This window comes from Rhipicephalus microplus, unplaced genomic scaffold (genome assembly GCF_043290135.1).
Source record: "Rhipicephalus microplus isolate Deutch F79 unplaced genomic scaffold, USDA_Rmic scaffold_14, whole genome shotgun sequence".
Taxonomy (NCBI): Eukaryota; Metazoa; Arthropoda; class Arachnida; order Ixodida; family Ixodidae; genus Rhipicephalus; species Rhipicephalus microplus.
The window spans coordinates 902,501-926,500 of record NW_027464587.1 but is presented as its reverse complement, the minus strand read 5'-3'; positions in this window follow the sequence as shown (position 1 = coordinate 926,500).

Sequence of the window (24,000 nt, the reverse complement as noted above, 5' to 3'; positions counted from 1 at the left end):
CTTCGGACTTCTATCGTTAGAAAACGTTTTACTCGCTACTTTACATTGCTTTCTACAACATTACGACGGTTTCAAGCGCTTTCACATTAGATATCGCAGTTCCCAACTTGTAAAGGTGAAAAACACTGCATCTCACTAAGTGACATTGTTTAACGCGGATTTACGACGGTTCATACCTTAACCTAACGTAACCTAACCTAACCTAACCTTACCTAACCTAACCTAACCTAACCTAACCCAACCCAACCCAACCTAACCTAACCTAACGTAACCTAAACTAACCTAACCCAACCTAACCTAACCTAACCTAACCTAACCCAACCTAACCCAACCCAACCCAACCTAACCTAACCTAAGCTAACCTAACCTAACCTAACCAAACCTAACCTAACCTAACCTAACCTAACGTAACCTAACCTAACCTAACCTATTCTAACGTAACCTAACCTTACCTGATCTAACCTAACCTAACGTAACCTAACCTAACCTAACATAACCTAACGTAACCTAACCTAACCTAACCTAACCTAACGTAACCTAACCTAACCTAACCAAACCTAACCCAACCCAACCCAACCCAACAACACCCACCCCAACCTAACCTAACCTAACCTAACCTTACCTAACCTAACCAAATTATCCTTACCTAACCTAACCAAATTATCCTTACTTAACCTAACCTAACCTAACCTAACGTAACCTAACCTAACCTAACCTAACCCAACGTAACCTAACCTAACCTAACCAAGCCCAACTCAACCCAACCTAACCTAATCTAACCTAACCTAACCTAACCTAACCAAACCTAACCTAACCTAACCTAACCTAACCTAACCTAACCTAACCTAACGACGGTTGCAAGCGCTTTCACATTAGATATCGCAGTTCCTGACTTGTAATGGTGAAAAACACTGCATCTCACTAAGTGACATTTTTTAATGCGGTTTTACGACGGTTCATATCTTAACCTAACCGAACATTCGCACTTGTATCTAAAAACGCTCTATTACACTGTTTCGTTCACAATTACAATATTTGCATGACCTCACAGTTTTTCACCAAATTATTGCAGTACAGAACGCTGTATCTCGCTAAATGACATCGTTCTTTAAGGTTTCACGATGTTTGCATGCGCTTTAACGAGAATATCACATTAGAGCAGTTTCGCACTTTTAACGGTACAACACGCAGTATCTGGCTTGTTCATGCCGTTTTGTGTGCTTTCACAACATTTCACCTATTGCAATTTCGTACATGCAATAAAACAACACTATCTCGTTAGATGACGTCCTTTTTGGTGGTCTCACGACGCTACCTAGCTTAAACTAACATAATTCAACCTAACATAACCTTCGCACTTCTATCGTTAGAAAACGTTTTACTCGCTACTTTACAATGCTCTCTACAACAATACGACGGTTTCATGCACTTTCACATTAGATATCGCCGTTCCCGACTTGTAATGGTGAAAAAACCTGCATCTCACAAAGTGACATTGTTCAATGCGGTTTTACGACGGTTCATATCTTGACCTAACCTAACATTCGCGCTTGTATCTCAAAACGCTCTATTACACTGTTTCGTTCACAATTACGATATTTGCATGACCTCACAGTTTTTCACCAACTTATTGCAGTACAGAACGCTGTATCTCGCTAAATGACATCTTTCTTTAGGTTTCACGATGTTTGCATGCGCTTTAACGAGAATATCACATTAGAGCAGTTTCGCACTTGTAACGGTACAACACGCAGTATCTGGCTTGTTCATGCCGTTTTGTGTGCTTTTACAACATTTCACCTATTGCAATTTCGTACATGCAATAAAACAACACTATCTCGTTAGATGACGTCCTTTTTGGTGGTCTCACGACGCTACCTAGCTTAAACTAACATAACTCAACCTAACATAACCTTCGGACTTCTATCGTTAGAAAACGTTTTACTCGCTACTTTACATTGCTTTCTACAACATTACGACGGTTTCAAGCGCTTTCACATTAGATATCGCAGTTCCCAACTTGTAAAGGTGAAAAACACTGCATCTCACTAAGTGACATTGTTTAACGCGGATTTACGTCGGTTCATACCTTAACCTAACGTAACCTAACCTAACCTAACCTAACCTAACCTAACCTAACCTAACCCAACCCAACCCAACCTAACCTAACCTAACGTAACCTATACTAACCTAACCCAACCTAACCTAACCTAACCTAACCCAACCTAACCCAACCCAACCCAACCTAACCTAACCTAAGCTAACCTAACCTAACCTAACCAAACCTAACCTAACCTAACCTAACGTAACCTAACCTAACCTAACCTATTCTAACGTAACCTAACCTTACCTGATCTAACCTAACCTAACGTAACCTAACCTAACCTAACATAACCTAACGTAACCTAACCTAACCTAACCTAACGTAACCTAACCTAACCTAACCAAACCTAACCCAACCCAACCCAACAACACCCACCCCAACCTAACCTAACCTAACCTAACCCTACCTAACCTAACCAAATTATCCTTACCTAACCTAACCAAATTATCCTTACCTAACCTAACGTAACCTAACCTAACCTAACCCAACGTAACCTAACCTAACCTAACCTAGCCCAACTCAACCCAACCTAACCTAATCTAACCTAACCTAACCTAACCTAACCAAACCTAACCTAACCTAACCTAACCTAACCTAACCTAACCTAACGACGGTTGCAAGCGCTTTCACATTAGATATCGCAGTTCCTGACTTGTAATGGTGAAAAACACTGCATCTCACTAAGTGACATTTTTTAATGCGGTTTTACGACGGTTCATATCTTAACCTAACCGAACATTCGCACTTGTATCTAAAAACGCTCTATTACACTGTTTCGTTCACAATTACAATATTTGCATGACCTCACAGTTTTTCACCAAATTATTGCAGTACAGAACGCTGTATCTCGCTAAATGACATCGTTCTTTAAGGTTTCACGATGTTTGCATGCGCTTTAACGAGAATATCACATTAGAGCAGTTTCGCACTTTTAACGGTACAACACGCAGTATCTGGCTTGTTCATGCCGTTTTGTGTGCTTTCACAACATTTCACCTATTGCAATTTCGTACATGCAATAAAACAACACTATCTCGTTAGATGACGTCCTTTTTGGTGGTCTCGCGACGCTACCTAGCTTAAACTAACATAATTCAACCTAACATAACCTTCGCACTTCTATCGTTAGAAAACGTTTTACTCGCTACTTTACAATGCTCTCTACAACAATACGACGGTTTCATGCACTTTCACATTAGATATCGCCGTTCCCGACTTGTAATGGTGAAAAAACCTGCATCTCACAAAGTGACATTGTTCAATGCGGTTTTACGACGGTTCATATCTTGACCTAACCTAACATTCGCGCTTGTATCTCAAAACGCTCTATTACACTGTTTCGTTCACAATTACGATATTTGCATGACCTCACAGTTTTTCACCAACTTATTGCAGTACAGAACGCTGTATCTCGCTAAATGACATCGTTCTTTAGGTTTCACGATGTTTGCATGCGCTTTAACGAGAATATCACATTAGAGCAGTTTCGCACTTGTAACGGTACAACACGCAGTATCTGGCTTGTTCATGCCGTTTTGTGTGCTTTTACAACATCTCACCTATTGCAATTTCGTACATGCAATAAAACAACACTATCTCGTTAGATGACGTCCTTTTTGGTGGTCTCACGACGCTACCTAGCTTAAACTAACATAACTCAACCTAACATAACCTTCGGACTTCTATCGTTAGAAAACGTTTTACTCGCTACTTTACATTGCTTTCTACAACATTACGACGGTTTCAAGCGCTTTCACATTAGATATCGCAGTTCCCAACTTGTAAAGGTGAAAAACACTGCATCTCACTAAGTGACATTAATTAACGCGGATTTACGTCGGTTCATACCTTAACCTAACGTAACCTAACCTAACCTAACCTAACCTTACCTAACCTAACCTAACCTAACCCAACCCAACCCAACCTAACCTAACCTAACGTAACCTATACTAACCTAACCCAACCTAACCTAACCTAACCTAACCCAACCTAACCCAACCCAACCCAACCTAACCTAACCTAAGCTAACCTAACCTAACCTAACCAAACCTAACCTAACCTAACCTAACGTAACCTAACCTAACCTAACCTATTCTAACGTAACCTAACCTTACCTGATCTAACCTAACCTAACGTAACCTAACCTAACCTAACATAACCTAACGTAACCTAACCTAACCTAACCTAACGTAACCTAACCTAACCTAACCAAACCTAACCCAACCCAACCCAACAACACCCACCCCAACCTAACCTAACCTAACCTAACCCTACCTAACCTAACCAAATTATCCTTACCTAACCCAACCAAATTATCCTTACCTAACCTAACCTAACCTAACGTAACCTAACCTAACCTAATGTAACCTAACCTAACCTAACCTAACCCAACGTAACCTAACCTAACCTAACCCAACTCAACCCAACCTAACCTAATCTAACCTAACCTAACCTAACCTAACCAAACCTAACCTAACCTAACCTAACCTAACGACGGTTGCAAGCGCTTTCACATTAGATATCGCAGTTCCCGACTTGTAATGGTGAAAAACACTGCATCTCACTAAGTGACATTGTTTAATGCGGTTTTACGACGGTTCATATCTTAACCTAACTGAACATTCGCACTTGTATCTAAAAACGCTCTATTACACTGTTTCGTTCACAATTACGATATTTGCATAACCTCACAGTTTTTCACTAACTTATTGCAGTACAGAACGCTGTATCTCGCTAAATGACATTGTTCTTTAAGGTTTCACGATGCTTGCATGCGCTTTAACGAGAATATCACAATATAGCAGTTTCGCACTTGTAACGGTACAACACGCAGTATTTGGCTTGTTCATGACGTTTTGTGTGCTTTCACAACATTTCACCTATCGCAGTTTCGTACTCGCAATAAAACAACACTATCTCGTTAGATGACGTCCTTTTTGGTGGTCTCACGACGCTACCTAGCTTAAACTAACATAATTCAACCTAACATAACCTTCGCACTTCTATCGTTAGAAAACGTTTTACTCGCTACTTTACAATGCTCTCTACAACATTACGACGGTTTCATGCACTTTCACATTAGATATCGCAGTTCCCAACTTGTAAAGGTGAAAAACACTGCATCTCACTAAGTGACATTGTTTAACGCGGTTTTACGACGGTTCATACCTTAACCTAACGTAACCTAACCTAACTTAACCTAACCTTACCTAACCTAACCTAACCTAACCCAACCCAACCCCACCTAACCTAACCTAACCTAACCTAAACTAACCTTACCCAACCTAACCTAACCTAACCTAACCTAACCTAACCCAACCTAACCCAACCCAACACAACCAAACCAACCCTAAGCTAACCTAACCTAACCTAACCAAACCTAACGTAACCTAACCTAACCTAACCTATTCTAACGTAACCTAACCTTACCTGATCTAACCTAACCTAACGTAACCTAACATAACCTAACATAACCTAACGTAACCTAACCTAACCTAACCTAACGTAACGTAACCTAACCTAACCAAACCTAACCCAACCCAACCCAACCCAACAACACCCACCCCAACCTAACCTAACCTATCCTAACCTTACCTAACCTAACCAAATTATCCTTACCTAACCTAACCTAACCTAACGTAACCTAACCTAACCTAACCTAACGTAACCTAACCTAACCTAACGTAACCTAACCTTACCTAACCTAACCCAACGTAACCTAACCTAATCTAACCTAACCTAACCCAACTCAACCAAACCTAACCTAATCTAACCTAACCTAACCTAACCTAACCAAACCTAACCAAACCTACTCTAACCTAACCTAACGACGGTTGCAAGCGCTTTCACATTAGATATCGCAGTTCCCCACTTTTAATGGTGAAAAACACTGCATCTCACTAATTGACATTGTTTAATGCGGTTTTACGACGGTTCATATCTTAACCTAACCGAACATTCGCACTTGTATCTAAAAACGCTCTATTAAACTGTTTCGTTCACAATTACGATATTTGCATAACCTCACAGTTTTTCACCAACTTATTGCAGTACAGAACGCTGTATCTCGCTAAATGACATTGTTCTTTAAGGTTTCACGATGCTTGCATGCGCTTTAACGAGAATATCACAATATAGCAGTTTCGCACTTGTAACGGTAGAACACGCAGTATTTGGCTTGTTCATGCCGTTTTGTGTGCTTTCACAACATTTCACCTATCGCAGTTTAATACTCGCAATAAAACAACACTATCTCGTTAGATGACGTCGTTTTTGGTAGTTTCACGACGCTACCTAGCTTAAACTAACCTAACCTAACCTAACCTTCGCACTTCTGTCGTTAGAAAACGTTTTACTCGCAGCTTTACAATGTTTTCTACAAGATTACGACGGTTTCATGCGCTTTCCTATTAGATATCGTAGTTCCCGACTTGTAATGTTGAAAAACACTACATCTCACTAAGTGACATTGTTCAATGCGGTTTTACGACGGTTCATATCTTGACCTAACCTAACATTCGCGCTTGTATCTCAAAACGCTCTATTACACTGTTTCGTTCACAATTACGATATTTGCATGACCTCACAGTTTTTCACCAACTTATTGCAGTACAGAACGCTGTATCTCGCTAAATGACATCGTTCTTTAAGGTTTCACGATGTTTGCATGCGCTTTAACGAGAATATCACATTAGAGCAGTTTCGCACTTGTAACGGTACAACACGCAGTATCTGGCTTGTTCATGCCGTTTTGTGTGCTTTCACATTTCACCTATTGCAATTTCGTACATGCAATAAAACAACACTATCTCGTTAGATGACGTCCTTTTTGGTGGTCTCACGACGCTACCTAGCTTAAACTAACATAACTCAACGTAACATAACCTTCGGACTTCTATCGTTAGTAAACGTTTTACTCGCTACTTTACATTGCTTTCTACAACATTACGACGGTTTCAAGCGCTTTCACATTAGATATCGCAGTTCCCAACTTGTAAAGGTGAAAAACACTGCATCTCACTAAGTGACATTGTTTAACGCGGATTTACGACGGTTCATACCTTAACCTAACGTAACCTAACCTAACCTAACATAACCTAACCTTACCTAACCTAACCTAACCTAACCTAACCCAACCCAACCCAACCCAACCTAACCTAACCTAACGTAACCTAAACTAACCTAACCCAACCTAACCTAACCTAACCTAACCTAACCCAACCTAACCCAACCCAACCCAACCTAACCTAACCTAAGCTAACCTAACCTAACCTAACCAAACCTAACCTAACCTAACCTAACCTAACGTAACCTAACCTATTCTAACGTAACCTAACCTTACCTGATCTAACCTAACCTAACGTAACCTAACCTAACCTAACATAACCTAACGTAACCTAACCTAACCTAACCTAACGTAACCTAACCTAACCTAACCAAACCTAACCTAACCCAACCCAACCCAACCCAACCCAACAACACCCACCCCAACCTAACCTAACCTAACCTAACCCTGCCTAACCTAACCAAATTATCCTTACCTAACCTAACCAAATTATCCTTACCTAACTTAACCTAACCTAACCTAACGTAACCTAACCTAACCTAACGTAACCTAACCTAACCTAACCTACCCTAACCCAACCTAACCCAACTCAACCCAACCTAACCTAATCTAACCTAACCTAACCTAACCTAACCTAACCTAACCAAACCTAACCTAACCTAACCTAACCTAACGACGGTTGCAAGCGCTTTCACATTAGATATCGCAGTTCCTGACTTGTAATGGTGAAAAACACTGCATCTCACTAAGTGACATTTTTTAATGCGGTTTTACGACGGTTCATATCTCAACCTAACCTAACATTCGCACTTGAATTTAAAAACGCTCTATTACACTGTTTCGTTCACAATTACGATATTTGCATAACCTCACAGTTTTTCACCAACTTATTGCAGTACAGAACGCTGTATCTCGCTAAATGACATTGTTCTTTAAGGTTTCACGATGCTTGCATGCGCTTTAACGAGAATATCACAACATAGCAGTTTCGCACTTGTAACGGTAGAACACGCAGTATTTGGCTTGTTCATGCCGTTTTGTGTGCTTTCACAACATTTCACCTATCGCAGTTTAATACACGCAATAAAACAACACTATCTCGTTAGATGACGTCGTTTTTGGTAGTTTCACGACGTTACCTAGCTTAAACTAACCTAACCTAACCTAACCTTCGCACTTCTGTCGTTAGAAAACGTTTTACTCGCAGCTTTACAATGTTTTCTACAAGATTACGACGGTTTCATGCGCTTTCCTATTAGATATCGTAGTTCCCGACTTGTAATGTTGAAAAACACTACATCTCACTAAGTGACATTGTTTAATGCGGTTTTACGACGGTTGATATCTCAACCTAACCTAACATTCACACTTGTATCTAATTACGCTCAATTAAACTGTTTCGTTCACAATTACGATATTTGCATGACCTCAGAGTTTTTCACCAACTTAATGCAGTACAGAACGCTGCATCTCGCTAAATGACATCGTTCTTTAAGGTTTCACGATGTTTGCATGCGCTTTAACGAGAATATCACATTAGAGCAGTTTCGCACTTGTAACGGTACAACACGCAGTATCTGGCTTGTTCATGCCGTTTTGTGTGCTTTCACAACATTTCACCTATTGCAATTTCGTACATGCAATAAAACAACACTATCTCGTTAGATGACGTCCTTTTTGGTGGTCTCACGACGCTACCTAGCTTAAACTAACATAATTCAACCTAACATAACCTTCGCACTTCTATCGTTAGAAAACGTTTTACTCGCTACTTTACAATGCTCTCTACAACATTACGACGGTTTCATGCACTTTCACATTAGATATCGCAGTTCCCGACTTGTAATGGTGAAAAAACCTGCATCTCACAAAGTGACATTGTTCAATGCGGTTTTACGCCGGTTCATATCTTGACCTAACCTAACATTCGCGCTTGTATTCCAAAACGCTCTATTACACTGTTTCGTTCACAATTACGATATTTGCATGACCTCACAGTTTTTCACCAACTTATTGCAGTACAGAACGCTGTATCTCGCTAAATGACATCGTTCTTTAAGGTTTCACGATGTTTGCATGCGCTTTAACGAGAATATCACATTAGAGCAGTTTCGCACTTGTAACGGTACAACACGCAGTATCTGGCTTGTTCATGCCGTTTTGTGTGCTTTCACAACATTTCATCTATTGCAATTTCGTACATGCAATAAAACAACACTATCTCGTTAGATGACGTCCTTTTTGGTGGTCTCACGACGCTACCTAGCTTAAACTAACATAATTCAACCTAACATAACCTTCGGACTTCTATCGTTAGAAAACGTTTTACTCGCTACTTTACATTGCTTTCTACAACATTACGACGGTTTCAAGCGCTCTCACATTAGATATCGCAGTTCCCAACTTGTAAAGGTGAAAAACACTGCATCTCACTAAGTGACATTGTTTAACGCGGATTTACGACGGTTCATACCTTAACCTAACGTAACCTAACCTAACCTAATCTAACCTAACCTTACCTAACCTAACCTAACCTAACCTAACCCAACCCAACCCAACCTAACCTAACCTAACGTAACCTAAACTAACCTAACCCAACCTAACCTAACCTAACCTAACCCAACCTAACCCAACCCAACCCAACCTAACCTAACCTAAGCTAACCTAACCTAACCTAACCAAACCTAACCTAACCTAACCTAACCTAACCTAACGTAACCAAACCTAACCTATTCTAACGTAACCTAACCTTACCTGATCTAACCTAACCTAACGTAACCTAACCTAACCTAACATAACCTAACGTAACCTAACCTAACCTAACCTAACCTAACGTAACCTAACCAAACCTAACCAAACCTAACCCAACCCAACCCAACCCAACAACACCCACCCCAACCTAACCTAACCTAACCTAACCTTACCTAACCTAACCAAATTATCCTTACCTAACCTAACCAAATTATCCTTACCTAACCTAACCTAACCTAACCTAACCTAACGTGACCTAACCTAACCTAACCTAACCCAACGTAACCTAACCTAACCTAACCCAACTCAACCCAACCTAACCTAACCTAACCTAACCAAACCTAACCTAACCTAACCTAACCTAACCTAACCTAACCTAACCTAACCTAACGACGGTTGCAAGCGCTTTCACATTAGATATCGCAGTTCCCGACTTGTAATGGTGAAAAACACTGCATCTCACTAAGTGACATTGTTTAATGCGGTTTTACGACGGTTCATATCTTAACCTAACCGAACATTCGCACTTGTATCTAAAAACGCTCTATTACACTGTTTCGTTCACAATTACGATATTTGCATAACCTCACAGTTTTTCACTAACTCATTGCAGTACAGAACGCTGTATCTCGCTAAATGACATTGTTCTTTAAGGTTTCACGATGCTTGCATGCGCTTTAACGAGAATATCACAATATAGCAGTTTCGCACTTGTAACGGTAGAACACGCAGTATTTGGCTAGTTCATGCCGTTTTGTGTGCTTTCACAACATTTCACCTATTGCAGTTTCGTACATGAAATAAAACAATTATATCTCGTTAGATGATGTCTTTTTTGGTGGTTTCACGACGCTACCTAGCTTAAACTAACATAATTCAACCTAACATAACCTTCGCACTTCTATCGTTAGAAAACGTTTTACTCGCTACTTTACAATGCTCTCTACAACATTACGACGGTTTCATGCACTTTCACATTAAATATCGATGTTCCCGACTTGTAATGGTGAAAAAACCTGCATCTCCCATAGTGACATTGTTCAATGGGGTTTTTCGACGGTTCATATCTTAACCTTACCTAACATTCGCGCTTGTATCTCAAAACGCTCTATTACACTGTTTCGTTCACAATTACGATATTTGCATGACCTCACACTTTTTCACCAACTTATTGCAGTACAGAACGCTGTATCTCGCTAAATGACATCGTTCTTTAAGGTTTCACGATTTTTGCATGCGCTTTAACGAGAATATCACATTAGAGCAGTTTCGCACTTGTAACGGTACAACACGCAGTATCTGGCTTGTTCATGCCGTTTTGTGTGCTTTCACAACATTTCACCTATTGCAATTTCGTACATGCAATAAAACAACACTATCTCGTTAGATGACGTCCTTTTTGGTGGTCTCACGACGCTACCTAGCTTAAACTAACATAACTCAACCTAACATAACCTTCGGACTTCTATCGTTAGAAAACGTTTTACTCGCTACTTTACATTGCTTTCTACAACATTACGACGGTTTCAAGCGCTTTCACATTAGATATCGCAGTTCCCAACTTGTAAAGGTGAAAAACACTGCATCTCACTAAGTGACATTGTTTAACGCGGATTTACGTCGGTTCATACCTTAACCTAACGTAACCTAACCTAACCTAACCTAACCTAACTTTACCTAACCTAACCTAACCTAACCCAACCCAACCCAACCTAACCTAACCTAACGTAACCTAAACTAACCTAACCCAACCTAACCTAACCTAACCTAACCTAACCCAACCTAACCCAACCCAACCCAACCTAACCTAACCTAAGCTAACCTAACCTAACCTAACCAAACCTAACCTAACCTAACCTAACCTAACGTAACCTAACCTAACCTAACCTATTCTAACGTAACCTAACCTTACCTGATCTAACCTAACCTAACGTAACCTAACCTAACCTAACCTAACCTAAACTAACGTAACCTAACCTAACCTAACCAAACCTAACCCAACCCAACCCAACAACACCCACCCCAACCTAACCTAACGTAACCTAACCCTACCTAACCTAACCAAATTATCCTTACCTAACCTAACCAAATTATCCTTACCTAACCTAACCTAACCTAACCTAACGTAACCTAACCTAACCTAACCCAACGTAACCTAACCTAACCTAACCTAACCCAACTCAACCCAACCTAACCTAATCTAACCTAACCTAACCTAACCTAACCAAACCTAACCTAACCTAACCTAACCTAACCTAACCTAACGACGGTTGCAAGCGCTTTCACATTAGATAACGCAGTTCCCGACTTGTAATGGTGGAAAACACTGCATCTCACTAAGTGACATTGTTTAATGCGGTTTTACGACGGTTCATATCTTCACCTAACCGAACATTCGCACTTGTATCTAAAAACGCTCTATTACACTGTTTCGTTCACAATTACGATATTTGCATAACCTCACAGTTTTTCACTAACTTATTGCAGTACATAACGCTGTATCTCGCTAAATGACATTGTTCTTTAAGGTTTCACGATGCTTGCATGCGCTTTAACGAGAATATCACAATATAGCAGTTTCGCACTTGTAACGGTAGAACACGCAGTATTTGGCTTGTTCATGCCGTTTTGTGTGCTTTCACAACATTTCACCTATTGCAGTTTCGTACAAGAAATAAAACAATTATATCTCGTTAGATGATGTCTTTTTTGGTGGTTTCTCGACGCTACCTAGCTTAAACTAACATAATTCAACCTAACATTACCTTCGCACTTCTATCGTTAGAAAACGTTTTACTCGCTACTTTACAATGCTCTCTACAACATTACGACGGTTTCATGCACTTTCACATTAGATATCGCAGTTCCCGACTTGTAATGATGAAAAAACCTGCATCTCCCATAGTGACATTGTTCAATGGGGTTTTACGACGGTTCATATCTTAACATAACCTAACATTCGCGCTTGTATCTCAAAACGCTCTATTACACTGTTTCGTTCAAAATTACGATATTTGCATGACCTCACAGTTTTTCACCAACTTATTACAGTACAGAACGCTGTCTCTCGCTAAATGACATCATTCTTTAAGGTTTCACGATGCTTGCATGCGCTTTAACGAGAATATCACAACATAGCAGTTTCGCACTTGTAACGGTACAACACGCAGTATTTGGCTTGTTCATGACGTTTTGTGTGCTTTCACAACATTTCACCTATCGCAGTTTCGTACTCGCAATAAAACAACACTATCTCGTTAGATGACGTCCTTTTTGGTGGTCTCACGACGCTACCTAGCTTAAACTAACATAATTCAACCTAACATAACCTTCGCACTTCTATCGTTAGAAAATGTTTTACTCGCTACTTTACAATGCTCTCTACAACATTACGACGGTTTCATGCACTTTCACATTAGATATTGCAGTTCCCGACTTGTAATGGTGAAAAAACCTGCATCTCACAAAGTGACATTGTTCATTGCGGTTTTACGACGGTTCATATGTTGACGTAACCTAACATTCGCGCTTGTATCTCAAAACGCTCTATTACACTGTTTCGTTCACAATTACGATATTTGCATGACCTCACAGTTTTTCACCAACTTATTGCAGTACAGAACGCTGTATCTCGCTAAATGACATCGTTCTTTAAGGTTTCACGATGTTTGCATGCGCTTTAACGAGAATATCACATTAGAGCAGTTTCGCACTTGTAACGGTACAACACGCAGTATCTGGCTTGTTCATGCCGTTTTGTGTGCTTTCACAACATTTCACCTATTGCAATTTCGTACATGCAATAAAACAACACTATCTCGTTAGATGACGTCCTTTTTGGTGGTCTCACGACGCTACCTAGCTTAAACTAACATAACTCAACCTAACATAACCTTCGGACTTCTATCGTTAGAAAACGTTTTACTCGCTACTTTACATTGCTTTCTACAACATTACGACGGTTTCAAGCGCTTTCAGATTAGATATCACTGTTCCCAACTTGTAAAGGTGAAAAACACTGCATCTCACTAAGTGACATTGTTTAACGCGGATTTACGTCGGTTCATACCTTAACCTAACGTAACCTAACCTAACCTAACCTAACCTAACCTAACTTTACCTAACCTAACCTAACCTAACCCAACCCAACCCAACCTAACCTAACCTAACGTAACCTAAACTAACCTAACCCAACCTAACCTAACCTAACCTAACCTAACCCAACCTAACCCAACCCAACCCAACCTAACCTAACCTAAGCTAACCTAACCTAACCTAACCAAACCTAACCTAACCTAACCTAACCTAACCTAACGTAACCTAACCTAACCTAACCTATTCTAACGTAACCTAACCTTACCTGATCTAACCTAACCTAACGTAACCTAACCTAACCTAACATAACCTAACGTAACCTAACCTAACCTAACCTAACGTAACCTAACCTAACCTAACCAAACCTAACCCAACCCAACCGAACCCAACAACACCCACCCCAACCTAACCTAACCTAACCTAACCCTACCTAACCTAACCAAATTATCCTTACCTAACCTAACCAAATTATCCTTACCTAACCTAACCTAACCTAACCTAACGTAACCTAACCTAACCTAACCCAACGTAACCTAACCTAACCTAACCTAACCCAACTCAACCCAACCTAACCTAATCTAACCTAACCTAACCTAACCTAACCAAACCTAACCTAACCTAACCTAACCTAACCTAACCTAACGACGGTTGCAAGCGCTTTCACATTAGATATCGCAGTTCCCGACTTGTAATGGGGAAAAACACTGCATCTCACTAAGTGACATTGTTTAATGCGGTTTTACGACGGTTCATATCTTCACCTAACCGAACATTCGCACTTGTATCTAAAAACGCTCTATTACACTGTTTCGTTCACAATTACGATATTTGCATAACCTCACAGTTTTTCACTAACTTATTGCAGTACATAACGCTGTATCTCGCTAAATGACATTGTTCTTTAAGGTTTCACGATGCTTGCATGCGCTTTAAGGAGAATATCACAATATAGCAGTTTCGCACTTGTAACGGTAGAACACGCAGTATTTGGCTTGTTCATGCCGTTTTGTGTGCTTTCACAACATTTCACCTATTGCAGTTTCGTACATGAAATAAAACAATTTTATCTCGTTAGATGATGTCTTTTTTGGTGGTTTCACGACGCTACCTAGCTTAAACTAACATAATTCAACCTAACATAACCTGCGCACTTCTATCGTTAGAAAAAGTTTTACTCGCTACTTTACAATGCTCTCTACAACATTACGACGGTTTCATGCACTTTCACATTAGATATCGCAGTTCCCGACTTGTAATGGTGAAAAAACCTGCATCTCCCATAGTGACATTGTTCAATGGGGTTTTACGACGGTTCATATTGCCGCGCGCTTGATCTGCCAGCGCAAAAGAGGCAGACGAAGTGGCAGTTCCCCTCGTGCCATTGTTCTGTTTTTGGCTGTGCTGAGCCGACCGCTCTTCGGACTTTTGTGAGGACGCCTTAAAAACGTCTCCTGTCTCTTTAACGTGACATTTTAATGGTGGAGGTGCTGGGTAACCTCACCTATGCAACAGACTCCTTCTAGCAGCCGGAACGTGACCCAAAACCCAGAGCTTACGCCGGTACACCGTTTCAGTCGGAGGATTCGAGGACTGTCCCCCGAGTTTGTGCCTCACAGTACAAGTACGTCGACTGGTATGGAGAATACTGTTGCTGTCACCGCTTCTCCTACCGCTGGAGCCGCCGCTGCTCCAACCGCTGCACCCGCAGCTGCACCCACTCATTACACGCTACAAAAACCACGTGTTCCGAGTCCCTTTCGTGGTGGCCTCTATGAAGATGTGGAAGATTGGCTGGCTGAGTACGAGTACGTAGCGGATTTCAACGGGTGGGACGAAGTAGCGAAGCTCAAGAATGTGTACTTTAGTCTTCTGGATGGTGCTCGCACATGGTTCCAGAACCGCAAGGGCCTCCTAACGTCGTGGCATGAGTTCTGTCACAGGCTCCGCGAAACGTACTCGAGTCTCGATCGTCGAGAGCGCGCTGAAAGGGCCCTCCAGTCCCGCATGCAGATGCCTAATGAAGGTGTGGCTACATACGTGGAGGATATGGTTCATCTGTTCACTCGCGCCGATCCAACCATGCCGGAAGACAAGAAGCTGCGACACTTGATGCGAGGTGTGAAAGAGCAGCTCTTCGCTGGACTCATTCGTAGTCCGCCTAGAACGGTCGCGGAGTTCCTCACTGAAGCCGTCGCCATGGAAAAGGCGCTGCAGCAGCGGAACCAGTACGATCGGCAAGTGAATGCTACCTATACCACCGGGCTAGGCTCGTTCCCGACCGACGTGGGAGCGCTTCGCGAGCTGATACGTTCGGTTGTTCGCGACGAGCTACAACAGCTGCAACAGCTGAACCAGGCGCAGCAGCAGCCTTCCACGAATTGCATCGCCACCATCATACGTGACGAAGTTCAGCATGCGCTCGGCACACCTCGCCGCGAGACACCAACGCAGGTTGCTGCACCACTTCAGGCGTTCGCAACTTCAAGTGAACCTCTAGGGGTGACCTACGCAGACGTATTGAGACGCACCGTTCCGTCGTCCACGACACCATCCCCAGTGAGTGGTTTCCAGCGCACCACTTATACCGACACGTTCGAACACAACGCACCTGCACCAGTCCCACTACCAGCCGCAACCCCGTACGCCACACTGCAGTCCGCACAGGTGGTCCCTTATTTTGCAGACACTCGACCCGTCATGCGTAAATCCGACATATGGCGCATGCCCGACCGACGACCGCTTTGCTACCACTGCGGTGAAGCGGGTCACCTCTACCGAGACTGCCAGTACCGCCGACTTGGGCTGCAGGGTTTTCCTGCCAATTCACCCCGCCCCCGGTTTGGACAGAGACCACCAGAAATTGAAGATTTTATCGCTCGGCAGAACGTCCCACTCAGGCGTCAGTCGCGCTCACCGTCACCGCGGTCGTCATCTTATTCAGGCAACGGAAATCGAAGGCCGCAAGGACGGTCTCCGAGCCCTCGCCTGGAAAACTAACGCCAGCGACCTTTCGAGGCGAGGCCGCTGATTCTCGACGTGATGAAGACCTCGCCCTCCAATCGACGCGACATCGGACCAACGGAAATTCGACTACGCCGGCGCCTGTATCCCAGCTGAGCGACTTTTCAATGGACATACCTGTGCTGCTCGACGGTCGCAATTTAACTGCCTTAATAGACACTGGTGCTGACTACTCGATTATTAGCGGACAATTGGCACGTACCTTGAAGAAAGTGATAATGCCTTGGACAGGATCGCATGTACGTACAGCTGGCGGACATGTTGTAACGCCGGTTGGTTTGTGCACGTCCAGGCTACAAATACGAGGCTGCACGTTTTTGGTCAGCTCCATCGTGCTACGTGACTGCTCCCGCGAATTAATTCTCGGCCTCGATTTTCTTCGGGAATATGGCGCCGTAATCGACCTACGGCGACGCTGCATTTCCTTTTCGACAGTCAACGCTACGTCAAGGGACTCCAACCGCCGTACAACCGCCCTCCGTGTTTCCGACGACAGTGTCACAATACCACCTCGTGCAAGTATCCTAATTCAGGTGACTTCCGAAGGAACCAGTGACGGTGAAACAGTGGCAGAGTGCAACGTCTCCCTGCTGCTGGCGCTTGGAATTTCTGTGGCACGAGGCATCATTGACATTCGGAACGGTACAGCCGAGGTCATGATTACAAATTTCACCAATGAGCATCGTCACCTTTTCCGGGGCACTGCGGTCGCCTACGCTGAAGCCTTGGAGGACGTCATTGAGTGTTTTGCCTGTGAAGACAGTAGCCGCAATGGACAAACCGTAATAGATGTTGACATGAACAGTGCACTGCCAGAAGAGAACCAGAGGGCCTTGCGAGAGCTATTGTTTGAATTCAGGGCGTGCTTTGCTCAGTCGTCTAAAGTGAGTCAGACGCCAATTACACAGCACAGGATAATCACTTACGACGACGCAAGACCTATTCACCAACAGCCATACCGCGTCTCGCCGACAGAACGCGCAGCTATCAAGCAGCAAGTGAAAGAAATGATCGACGACGGCGTTATCCAGCCTTCGAACAGTCCCTGGTCCTCACCGGTCGTTCTGGTTAAGAAGAAGGACGGTACGCTTCGCTTCTGTGTAGATTACAGAAAGCTCAACAACGTCACAAAAAAAGATGTTTATCCGCTGCCGCGTATTGATGACTCGCTTGACCGACTACGATGAGCGAAGTATTTTTCTTCCCTGGATTTAAAGAGTGGCTACTGGCAAATTGAGGTTGATGAGCGCGACCGCGAAAAAACCGCCTTTGTCACGCCGGATGGCCTCTACGAATTTCGGGTGCTACCGTTCGGACTCTGCTCTGCGCCAGCTACCTTCCAACGCATGATGGACACTGTGTTGACTGACTTAAAATGGCAAAGCTGCCTTGTGTACTTGGATGATGTGGTCGTGTTTTCAACCAGCTTCTCCGAACATCTGAAGCGACTACGACAAGTACTTGAGGCGATTCGGACGGCTAACCTTACGTTAAAGCCGCAAAAATGCCATTTCGGTTACGAAGAACTAAAGTTCCTTGGACATGTCGTAAGCGCAGAAGGCGTCCGTCCTGACCCTGAAAAAACCGCCGCTGTCGCAGCCTTCCCGACTCCTGCCGATAAGAAAAGTGTGCGGCGGTTTCTTGGTCTATGCGCGTACTACCGGCGCTTTATAGGCAATTTTTCGAAAATTGCCGAACCATTAACTAGACTCACTAGAGACGATACGCCGTTCGTTTGGAGTGCTGAACAAGAATCAGCATTCACAGAGCTTCGGCTTCGCCTGGCATCACCACCTGTTCTTGGACATTTCGACGAGGAAGCCGAAACAGAAATTCATACCGACGCCAGTAACGTCGGTCTGGGCGCGGTACTCGTCCAACGGCAGGAGGGAATTGAAAAGGTTATCGCCTACGCAAGCCGAACCCTAACACGCCCGGAGTCAAACTACAGTACCACGGAGAAGGAGTGCCTTGCTGTCGTGTGGGCAATTGCTAAGTTTTGACCTTACCTTTACGGCCGTCCATTCAGAGTAGTGACGGATCATCACTCGCTGTCCTGGCTTGCGAACCTCAGAGACCCCTCCGGACGACTGGCAAGGTGGAGCCTACGTCTGCAGGAGTACGACGTCACTATCGTGTACAAGTCCGGTCGTGCACACGAAGATGCGGACACGTTGTCACGCGCGCCAGTTGAGCCTGCCGCTCAGAGCTTCGAAGAGGACTGCCCTTTCCTTGGCTCCGTAAGCGTAACAGACTTGGCTTTACGGCAGCGAGCAGATGCTCAATTGCGACCTATCATTGAACATCTAGAGGGCCGCAACGTATCACTGCCCCAGCATATAACTCGCGGATTGTCATCCTTCTGCTTACGACAGGGCGTGTTGTACAAGAAAAACGCAGCCGCCAGCAACAAAACTTACCTGTTGGTCGTCCCCGCAGAGCTGCGTGAGGAAATTCTATTTGCCTGCCACAACGAGCCTCCATCGGGCCATCTGGGCATCACCCGAACCATCGCTAGGGTACGAAAGTCTTACTACTGGCCGAAACTTGCCGCTTGCGTTAAACAGTACGTTCAAGCCTGCCGCGAATGCCAGCGCCGAAAATCCCCATCTGTTAAGCCTGCGGGATTACTTCACCCTATCGAGCCACCCAGAACACCCTTCGATCAAGTCGGCATGGACCTCCTGGGTCCGTTTCCCTTGTCATCTTCCGGCAACAAGTGGATAATCGTCGCTACAGATTATCTAACCCGCTATGCTGAAACTAAGGCGCTTCCTAAAAGCACGGCTTGTGAAGTTGCTCAGTTTTTCATCGAGAGAATTGTATTACGCCACGGTGCTCCATCCTGTGTCATCACAGACCGAGGAACAGCGTTTACAGCAAGGCTCCTTGAACAAGTTTTTCAGTTAAGTTACTCCACGCATCGCAAGACAACAGCGTATCACCCTCAGACAAATGGACTGACCGAGCGGCTTAACAAAACGATGACTGATATGCTGTCTATGTACATAGACGTACAGCACAAGACGTGGGATGAAATACTGCCTTACGTAACATTCGCGTATAATACCGCTACGCAAGAGACCACACGATTCACTCCGTTTCGTCTTCTATACGGTCGGGACGTTCAGACGATGTTGGACGCAATGCTCCCATGCGACATTGACAACATCGAGAATCTCGACGAAGATGCTGAGTGTTTCGTGCAACGAGCCGAGGAAGCACGTCAACTAGCCCGCGTAAACATCAAGAAACAACAAGGCGTCGATGCACAGCGCTACAACCGCTGCCACAGACAAGTCGATTATAAACCAGGTGACCAGGTGTTGGTTTGGACCCCTGTGCGCTGCAAAGGTCTCTCTGAGAAGCTTCTCAGTCGGTATTTTGGCCCGTACAAAGTGCTACGACAAGTGAGCGACGTCAATTACGAAGTCCTTCCGGACGGAAGCCAACCACCCCGACGCCGACAGCTACGACCCGAGATTGTGCACGTGGTGCGGTTAAAACCGTACCACACACTGTGACAATGTTTTTTTTTACGATACACGCTTCGTTTAGCATCGAGGCGATGCTCTTCAGGGAGGAGGGGCAGTGCCGCGCGCTTGATCTGCCAGCGCAAAAGAGGCAGACGAAGTGGCAGTTCCCCTCGTGCCATTGTTCTGTTTTTGGCTGTGCTGAGCCGACCGCTCTTCGGACTTTTGTGAGGACGCCTTAAAAACGTCTCCTGTCTCTTTAACGTGACAATATCTTAACATAACCTAACATTCGCGCTTGTATCTCAAAACGCTCTATTACACTGTTTCGTTCACAATTACGATATTTGCATGACCTCACAGTTTTTCACCAACTTATTACAGTACAGAACGCTGTCTCTCGCTAAATGACATCATTCTTTAAGGTTTCACGATGCTTGCATGCGCTTTAACGAGAATATCACAACATAGCAGTTTCGCACTTGTAACGGTACAACACGCAGTATTTGGCTTGTTCATGACGTTTTGTGTGCTTTCACAACATTTCACCTATCGCAGTTTCGTACTCGCAATAAAACAACACTATCTCGTTAGATGACGTCGTTTTTGGTGGTTTCACGACGCTACCTAGCTTAAACTAACATAACTCAACCTAACATAACCTTCGGACTTCTAGCGTTAGAAAACGTTTTACTCGCTACTTTACAATGCTTTCTACAACATTACGACGGTTTCAAGCGCTTTCACATTAGATATCGCAGTTCCCGACTTGTAATGGTGAAAAAACCTGCATCTCACAAAGTGACATTGTTCAATGCGGTTTTACGACGGTTCATATCTTGACCTAACCTAACATTCGCGCTTGTATCTCAAAACGCTCTATTACACTGTTTCGTTCACAATTACGATATTTGCATGACCTCACAGTTTTTCACCAACTTATTGCAGTACAGAACGCTGTATCTCGCTAAATGACATCGTTCTTTAAGGTTTCACGATGTTTGCATGCGCTTTAACGAGAATATCACATTAGAGCAGTTTCGCACTTGTAACGGTACAACACGCAGTATCTGGCTTGTTCATGCCGTTTTGTGTGCTTTCACAACATTTCATCTATTGCAATTTCGTACATGCAATAAAACAACACTATCTCGTTAGATGACGTCCTTTTTGGTGGTCTCACGACGCTACCTAGCTTAAACTAACATAACTCAACGTAACATAACCTTCGGACTTCTATCGTTAGAAAACGTTTTACTCGCTACTTTACATTGCTTTCTACAACATTACGACGGTTTCAAGCGCTTTCACATTAGATATCGTAGTTCCGAACTTGTAAAGGTGAAAAACACTGCATCTCACTTAGTGACATTGTTTCATGCGGTTTTACGACGGTTCATATCTTAACCGAACCTAACGTTCGCGCTTGTATCTCAAAACGCTCTATTACACTGTTTCGTTCACAATTACGATATTTGCATGACCTCACAGTTTTTCACCAACTTATTACAGTACAGAACGCTGTCTCTCGCTAAATGACATCATTCTTTAAGGTTTCACGATGCTTGCATGCGCTTTAACGATAATATCACAACATAGCAGTTTCGCACTTGTAACGGTACAACACGCAGTATTTGGCTTGTTCATGCCGTTTTGTGTGCTTTCACAACATTTCACCTATTGCAGTTTCGTACATGAAATAAAACAATTATATCTCGTTAGATGACGTCCTTTTTGGTGGTTTCACGACGCTACCTAGCTTAAACTAACATAATTCAACCTAACATAACCTTCGCACTTCTATCGTTAGAAAACGTTTTACTCGCTACTTTACAATGCTCTCTACAACATTACGACGGTTTCATGCACTTTCACATTAAATATCGCAGTTCCCGACTTGTGATGGTGAAAAAACCTGCATCTCCCATAGTGACATTGTTCAATGGGGTTTTACGACGGTTCATATCTTAACCTAACCTAACATTCGCGCTTGTATCTCAAAACGCTCTATTACACTGTTTCGTTCACAATTACGATATTTGCATGACCTCACAGTTTTTCACCAACTTATTACAGTACAGAACGCTGTCTCTCGCTAAATGACATCATTCTTTAAGGTTTCACGATGCTTGCATGCGCTTTAACGAGAATATCACAACATAGCAGTTTCGCACTTGTAACGGTACAACACGCAGTATTTGGCTTGTTCATGACGTTTTGTGTGCTTTCACAACATTTCACCTATCGCAGTTTCGTACTCGCAATAAAACAACACTATCTCGTTAGATGACGTCGTTTTTGGTAGTTTCACGACGCTACCTAGCTTAAACTAACCTAACCTAACCTAACCTTCGCACGTCTATCGTTAGAAAACGTTTTACTCGCAACTTTACAAGGTTTTCTACAAGATTACGACGGTTTCATGCGCTTTCCTATTAGATATCGTAGTTCCCGACTTGTAATGTTGAAAAACACTACATCTAACTAAGTGACATTGTTTAATGCGGTTTTAGCGCGGTTCATATCTTAACCTAACCTAACCTAACCTAACCTAACCCAACCTAACCTAACCTTACTTAACCCAACCTAACCCAACCTAACCTAACCTAACCTAACGAAACCTTACCTAACATAACCTAACCTAACCTAACCTAACCAAACCTAACCTAACCTAACCTAACGTAACCTAACCTAACCTAACCTAACCTAACCTAACGACGTTTGCAAGCGCTTTCACATAAGATATCGCAGTTCCCGACTTGTAATGGTGAAAAACACTGCATCTCCATAAGTGATATTGTTTAATGCGGTTTTACGACGGTTCATATCTTAACCTAACCGAACATTCGCACTTGTATCTAAAAACGCTCTATTACACTGTTTCGTTCACAATTACGATATTTGCTTGACCTCACAGTTTCTCACCAATTTATTGCAATACAGAACGCTGTATCTCGCTAAATGACATCGTTCTTTAGGGTTTCACGATACTTGCATGCGCTTTAACGAGAATATCACAATAAAGCAGTTTCACACTTGTAACGGCACAAGACGCAGTATCTGGCTAGTTCATGCCATTTTGTGTGCTTTCACAATATTTCACCTATCGCAGTTTCGTACTCGCAATAAAACAACACTATCTCGTTAGATGACATCGTTTTTGGTGGTTTCACGACACTACCTAGCTCAAACTAACCTAACCTTCGCACTTCTATCGTTAGAAAACGTTTTATTCGCTACTTTACAATGTTTTCTACAAGATTACGACGGTTTCATGCGCTTTCACATTAGATATCGCAGTTCCCGACTTGTAATGGTGAAAAACACAGCATCTCACTGAGTGACATTGTTTAATGCGGTTTTAGCGCGGTTCATATCTTAACCTAACCTAACCCAACCTAACCTAACCCAACCTAACCTAACCTTACTTAACCCAACCTAACCCAACCTAACCTAACCTAACCTAACCAAACCTTACCTAACATAACCTA